Genomic DNA, 7493 nt, shown 5'->3' with positions numbered 1-7493 from the left:
TGGATATGCTCACCAAATTGTGCCAAGTAATCTGGAGGACAACTACCTGGCCATGGACTGGAAGAGATCTCTATTTGTTCCCATTCCAAAAAATGTAATCACATAGAGTGTGGAAATTACTGAACAATATCATTGATATCACGTGCAAGCAATATTCTGCTGAAGTTTAACCAAAAATGACTGGAACAGCACTTCAACAGAGAACTGCCAGAAGTACAAGCTGGATTTACAAGAGGTCGTGGTACTAGGGATATTGTAGCTAATGTTCGATTGATCTTGGCTGAAAGCACGGGGTACCGGAGGAATGTCTGTGTTTCATTGACTATGCAAAGCTATTTGACTGTGTGGATCACAACAAACTGTGTCTGACTCTGAGAAGAATGGGAATCCCAGAACACTTGATTGTGCTAATGTGAAAACTATACTTGGACAAATAGCTATTTGTCAGAACAGAGCAAGGAAACACTGCATGGTTTAAAATTAGAGTGTATGCCAGGGATGTGTCCTATACCTTTTCAATCTATATGCAGAACAGATTTTCTGTGAGGCTGGGCTCTATGAGGAGAAAAGTGGCATCAGGATTGGAGGAAGAGATACATCTACATTTTGCCTTATGCAGAATGACACAACTCTGCTTGACGAAACTTAGGAGGACCTGAAGCACTTGCTGCAGAAGGTCAAGGACTGTAGCCTTCAATATGGATTGAAGCTCAACATCAAGAAAACAAATATTCTCACCACTGGGCCAATTGGCATCATCATGACAGATTGTGAAAAAAATTGAAACTGTTAACAGCTATAGTTTGCTTGGCTTCACAAGCAACACTCTTGGTACCAGCAGTCAGGAATTGAAAAGACAAATTTCATGGTGAATGTCTCCTGTCGGAGACCTCTCCAGAATCCTGAAGAGCAATGATTTCAGTCTGGAGACTAAACTGCACCTAATTCAGGCCACAGTCTTTGCAATTGCTTGCTATACATACAAAAGCTGGAAAATTTGCTAGGGGTGATAGAAGGAGAATTGATAATTTTGAGCTGTGGTGCTGGAGTATTGACTATACCATGAATGGCAAGGAGAACAAACAAGTTCATCCTAGACAGGGTGAGACCAAGCCTTGGAGGCAAGTATTCTGAAGCTTTGTCTAACATACTTTAAGCATGTTGCAATGAGAAACCAGTCCTTGAAGAGGGACATCATGTTTGGGAGTATGGAGTGTGGAGGGACAGCACAAGAGAAGAAGTCCTTTGATGAGATGAATTGATTCAATGACTGGAGTCTCCAATGGAGATAGGTGTATCATAGACAAGAAGATAGACACAGAATCAGGATTCAGAGCTGTTGTACATAGGGTTTTTATGTTTTGCAGTTGACTTGACTTGATGGCACATAACAACAATAGCATAGGCATTAATAAATTAATGTGGGAATTTACTACAGAACACATAAACCATTAGCATCTATAGCTTGGGAAGATAGCAGCAGAATTAGGTAACTAGGATGGCAGAGTACTGGGCAAAGAAGAATTAAATAGAAATTAATCCACATAATTTGGACATAGTGAGGGTACATTGACAAGGACGCAGTATACAGGAGCCAATAGAGTTTATGTGTACAATCTTCATGGCTAATATTATCACTGACATTTCCATATAAAGAACAGAAATACAGAAAGGTCATTCATTCACCAGGAACAGAGAACAGCTCTCTTAATTTCCTGTATTATCTCTTCTTGCATACCTCAGTCTAACACAGGAGATAGAACAACAGAGAGAAACGGTCAGGGGGGAAAAGTGTGTTCGGTTATTCATTACGAGTCTGCAAAGGTCAGGAAGGGTTTTGACATTTTCCCCAAATGGTTTTATATCAGGAACTTGAAGAAAAGCCACTTACCCTTGGTAAAAATAGAAAATATGGAGAACAGAGGGTGTGCCTGGCACTTTCTCATCCATGTTTCTCAAATGACATTATTTCAAATATGCTTTCCTCTTGTTCTCCCCTTCTGTTTCTATCTTTCATTGTAATTTCATTCCTTCCTTTTCTATTTTCTCCTTTCCCCCTTCTTCCTTTATCTTATGTCTTCTCTTTTTTAATTTTCATATTTCTTCTCTCATGAATTAAATTTGTTTGTAATTTAAATATAAAATATATGCATAATATAAAAATATTAATATATGAATTTTGGAGTCTGGTTCAATATAAATAGCATTTATTCTAGGAAGAAAACAAATTTCATTTTCTCCTGACTATGATTATTGTAAGGGAGTTCTGGTGGCCCATTTAAAAGAAACTGCTGCTATCAAAAAGGCATTGCAGTTCAAACCCATCAGTTGTTCTACAGAAGAGGATGGACATTCTCCTCCCATGTGACTTACTGCCTCTCAAAATCTACTGGAGGTTCAATTATGAGTTGGTTTTAACTTATCAACACACAACAACAACATATGATTAGTCTGGGTGAAGGGAAATTGCCTGAATTATAAAATAATACTTGAATACCTACTTTGCTAAAAGCTCACCAAGGTACTCTTGTTACTGAATATTTTAATTGGCTCTTTTCCCTCTCTGGAACCTAGAATAAAGATGGTCTTATTTTCCAGACACTGCTTGACATTTTCCTAATAAGGCCGCAATGCTCCTGGCTTTTCATCATTGCTTTCCAATAGATACTCCAAATCCTTCTACCCTAATTACTGGAGTCTGGAAACATCACCTTCCACCTCCTGCAAGTTTTACTGAGCAATTCACAATTTGCTGAGAGAAATGATGACCATATTATGTTTCCCAGGTTTTCGTGTTGCCAGATTTCTCTTAAATCAATTCCACTTTCTTAAGTCTTTGAAGGGAGGTTGTGAGGCTGCTCTCTCTAACTCCCAGAGAACAAATGATAGAGATGATTACTATAAAGAACTAATTATTATATCTCTTAACCTAAGACCAGAGTTAGATGGAAAAATGCCTTGCAGGCTGAGGTGTCACCTCACAACTTTCATTTTCTTTTTTTATAAACTTTATTAAAATGGAAAAAATGTCTCAGGTAACTGCAATAACTGGTCATTGATAACAGTGTCCATAAGGCAACAAAGTGCTATGTTTCATATTACCATAAATCTTTTCCTGAATAAATAGGTAACAAAGGGCTTCTTGGTATTTATATTTCTTCTTGAAAACTAACATATAGTATCTAAGCTCAGGGAGACACAGTGAAATAATTCTGAGTAGAGTTTTATTATTTCTGCTTTCCTCAGTATATAGAAAAATTAAATGAGATGAGAAATAAGTTTGCATCTGACAAAGTGATTCATCAAAAGACTGTCAAGATTGCATACTTAGAAGGGAAGGAAAGAACAACTTTTTCCATTGTGAAAGATTTTTTTTTCAAAGAAAAAAGTGAATGGGGGGATAGGGGTTGGGTAGGGAGGACAATGTGCAACAATAAATGAATGAAAATCCAAGTTCTTAAAACTTTTGTTAAAAATCTCAATTAAAATAAAAAAAAAATTCTAGTGATTAAAAGTCCCTTTTCAGCAGGAAGTAGCTAAGAAAATACACCATCCCCTTTTCCTTATGAATCAGGGTGAAGTCTCTCTCCGGGAGGAGTGATAGGGAATGGCAAAGGACACACTGACAAAGGAGATTAATCAGAAGTGGCTTAGACAAGCACTGTGGCAATTGGACAATTAAAAAAGACATTCAGGGGAGGGGAAGAAGAACGAACTGGGGAGGAGGGTAGAGAAAGCAGTGCAACAATGAATGAATGAAAACCCAAAATCTCTGTAAATGTTCATTAAAACTAATAAAATAAAATACAATAAAATAAAAATAAAAAAAGAAATCCATAGTTCTCTAAATAATGGTGTAAGGAAGCTAAAGAATTAAGATTTAGTGATCATTTGACATCTGCTAAGAGTATAGTATATAGCATCTCATTTATTTATGGAAGATAAAATAGTTGCATTTCACAAGGTGAATACTAGAAGACATTTTCCTCAAGTCACAGAGCCAATAAGAAGAGAGCTAATATTATTGAGTTTGTGTATGGAATTTATATTCCTTAAGTAAAGACTTAGATTATTTTTATGTTATAGAATCATTAATTTGAAAGACTAACTTGACTCAAATGATTAATGTATGACTAGTAAGATAAAGGAGTTTTGGTACTGCAACAGCAGCATGCTGAATTGTTAATTGAAAGGTTGGTCATTCATACATCCCAATTGAACCTTCAGGTGGAAGGTCCTGAACAACTACTTACAGTTCGTATACATTGTTTTAAAATACTTTATTAGGAACAGGAGAGCTTTTTTGGTAGTCTATAGTTAGTTTCACTACTAAACAAAAGCCATTGTCTCTGGTGGTTTTAATCCAACAGCAGTTCTTAGGGAAAAATATGGACACTCTCCTCTCATGCAATTTAGAGCATTAGAAAATCAATGAAGGGTCAACTACGAATACTATGTATTGTTCCATTACTACGTTTTGTTCAATTGATTTTGAATATTCTTCACTAAGATTTGACTTACATGTGCTATTAATGATATAGTTTGATAAGGTCCACAATCTGTCGTATCATTTTTTAAAAAAAAAATAGAAACAAATACGGATTTCTCTAGTTAGTTTTCCAAGTAATTGTCTTCCATATTTTTTTTTGCATAGGCTAGTAAGCATGTCCAGGCTGAATGTCTTTGTTGAAACACTTCCAATGGCATTCCATGAATTCCTAGGGTCTTATTTTTTGCCAAAATTTTAGTGTAGCTTGAACTTCTTCCTGCATTACTATTGGTTCTTGATCAGACACTGCTTCTTGAAATGATTTTGTGTCAACCAATTATTTTTAAATGCAGTTATTCTGTGTATTTTTTTCATTTTCTTTTGATTTTTTTCATCCTTTAAGAGTTTGCCTATCGAATAGTTCAATATTAAAACTTGAGGCTTGAATTTATTCTTCAATTCTTTCAGCTTGAGAAATGTTAACCTTATCTTTTCCTTTTGATTTTATAACTCCAGTTGACAGCATAATCTTTATAATATTTTGCTTTGTCTTCTCAAATCATCCTTTGAAATATTTTTCTTACTTCAGCATTTTGTCTTTTTGTTTAGGCCCTCAGATGCAATAATGCAAGTTTCAGAGTCTCTTCTAGCATCCATTTTTGTCATTTCTGGTCCTTTTTGCTTTCTTCAATGGATGCTATCCTCCTAGATGACATCCCACAATTCACCTGGTCTTCTGTAATTCGTGTTTAACTTATCAAATCTATTCTTAAGATGGTTTTTGAGTTTAAGTCTCATTTTAATTATCATATATTTATTTTCATTTTCTTCAGCTTGAATATGAACTTGCATTTAATAATTGATATTGAACTTTTGCTTCATCTATTTTCATAGATATTCAATATGCTTTCTGCATAGTTCATTAAGTGAAGTTCATGGGTATAATCAATATTTATGTCTTTAAAAAAAGGTATTTGTTATGAATACAGAATTCATTTTACAGAATTCTATCATTCAATCTGCAGCCTCACTTCCATTACCAAGTCTACATATTCCAACTACTAGTTCTTCACTATTTCCAACTTTTGATTTTCAACCACAACTTATTAGTAATTTATCTTATATGTGTGTGCAACTAATTTCAGATGCAAAAGTTGGTAGAAGTCATCATTTTTCTTCATCTTTAACTTTAGTTGTTAGTATAATAACAAGTCTTCCTTATATATGTATGAGTAGTACCAATCACTCATAGCATTGCACTTCAAATAAATCTTTAAGTGTTAGTTTTTCTTTTACTAACAAAGTGATACCATTTTTCTTCAATTTATAATTATTAGCATCATAGATCTTATAGTGGATGATTTGTGTGTTTAATTAAATGGTATTTTACTAAAGACATATTACTCAATGGCACATAAAAACAATAACATACTATGACAGGTTTGGAAGCAGGAGTGGCATCCAATTCCTAAATAACATGCCTCCAGAAACCCTATGAGCTTTGATAAATGTCAATGGCTGTAAAGCGGGAAAGAGGCCTTTTGTTCATAGGATCTCTGTGAGTTGTACTCAACTCAAATGCAATCAACAACAACATATTGCATTAACTAAGTTTTCATACTGTGATAAAAGGATAATAAAATAAATTCATTTTTGTGTGAAAATATAAAAGATAGTATTGAAACCTAATATATATATATATATATATATATATATATAAAAGCTTAGTTCAAAAAGTGAGAGAACACCAGAGTCAATTCAGTTTAAAACAAAAGTAAATTAATTGACTAATTATGGTGAACATTTCAAGACATGGTTATTGTTAAACACATGATTTGGTTCAGGACTCAAAAATATTGAAGACTTTTTGAGTTTGCTTTATCTGTGTTTGTCCTGCTCTTCCTCTAGATATCTGTACTGTACAGGAAAGAGTTTAAGGAATTTCCCCAAAACTACATCGCTCAAAGGTTACTAGATGTGAATGGAAAACACTAGTTTCACTTCTGGTTCTCACTGTCCATGATTATTTTATCTAAAATAATAAGGTTATATATAAAAAATTATTGTATTTGAGGTCAAAACAATTTATAGATTTACCAATCAGTTAAAATTAGAAATGAGATTAATCTTTGGACAATTGTTCTACATATTTAACTAGCATCAATGTATGCTTGTAACAAAAACTAAACAAAAATCAAATCTTAAAACAGAACCAGGAAATATTCAGATTCACATTCAGATTAGCTGTTAATTAAACAATTATTAAAGAAGAATTTGAGGGTTTTTTTAATATGTTACTTAATTCTAAAATATCCTAAACATACATTTATCCTTATCAACCGAGATCTTATATTCTAATACAGAAGCTATGATATTAAGTATACAAATAAGATTTTACAGAAAACAGGGTTGTTGTTATATAGTTCTTGTTATGTGTTGTTGAGTCACCTGCGACTCATAGGAACCCTCTGTACAACAGCCCTAAACTCTGCCCTACCCTGTGCCAATACCACCATCTTCAACACACCTACCTCAATTACCCCAATCACTGAATCAGTCCACCTCTTAGAGGGTCTTCCCCTCCTGTGCTGTCCCTCCACCCTCCCAAGCATGATGTCCCTCTCTAAGGACTGGTCCCTCCTTGCAACATGTCTAAAGTAGGTCAGACAAAACTTCATAATCCTTGCCTCCAAGAAACAGCCTAATTTAACCCTCTCCAGGATGAATCTGTTTGTTTTCTTAGCAGCCCATGGTAAATTCAATACACTTCTCCAGCTCCACAGCTCAAAGGCATCGATTCTCTTTCTATCCTCCTTTGTGATTGTCCAGCTTTCTGATGCATAACAAGTGATTGCAAAGACCATGGCCTGTATCAGACACACCTTAGTCTCCAGAGTGACACTATATAAAGATTCTCACCACTGGACCAATTGGTAGCTTCAGGATGGATGGTGAAGAGATTGAGATTGTTAACAACTTTAGTCGGCTTGGCTCCACAGTCAAC

The sequence above is a fragment of the Elephantulus edwardii genome, unplaced genomic scaffold (assembly GCF_000299155.1).
Source record: "Elephantulus edwardii isolate Elephantulus edwardi_28Jun2011 unplaced genomic scaffold, EleEdw1.0 scaffold00019, whole genome shotgun sequence".
In the NCBI taxonomy this organism is placed as follows: Eukaryota; Metazoa; Chordata; class Mammalia; order Macroscelidea; family Macroscelididae; genus Elephantulus; species Elephantulus edwardii.
Note: the sequence above shows the minus strand (reverse complement) of the source record.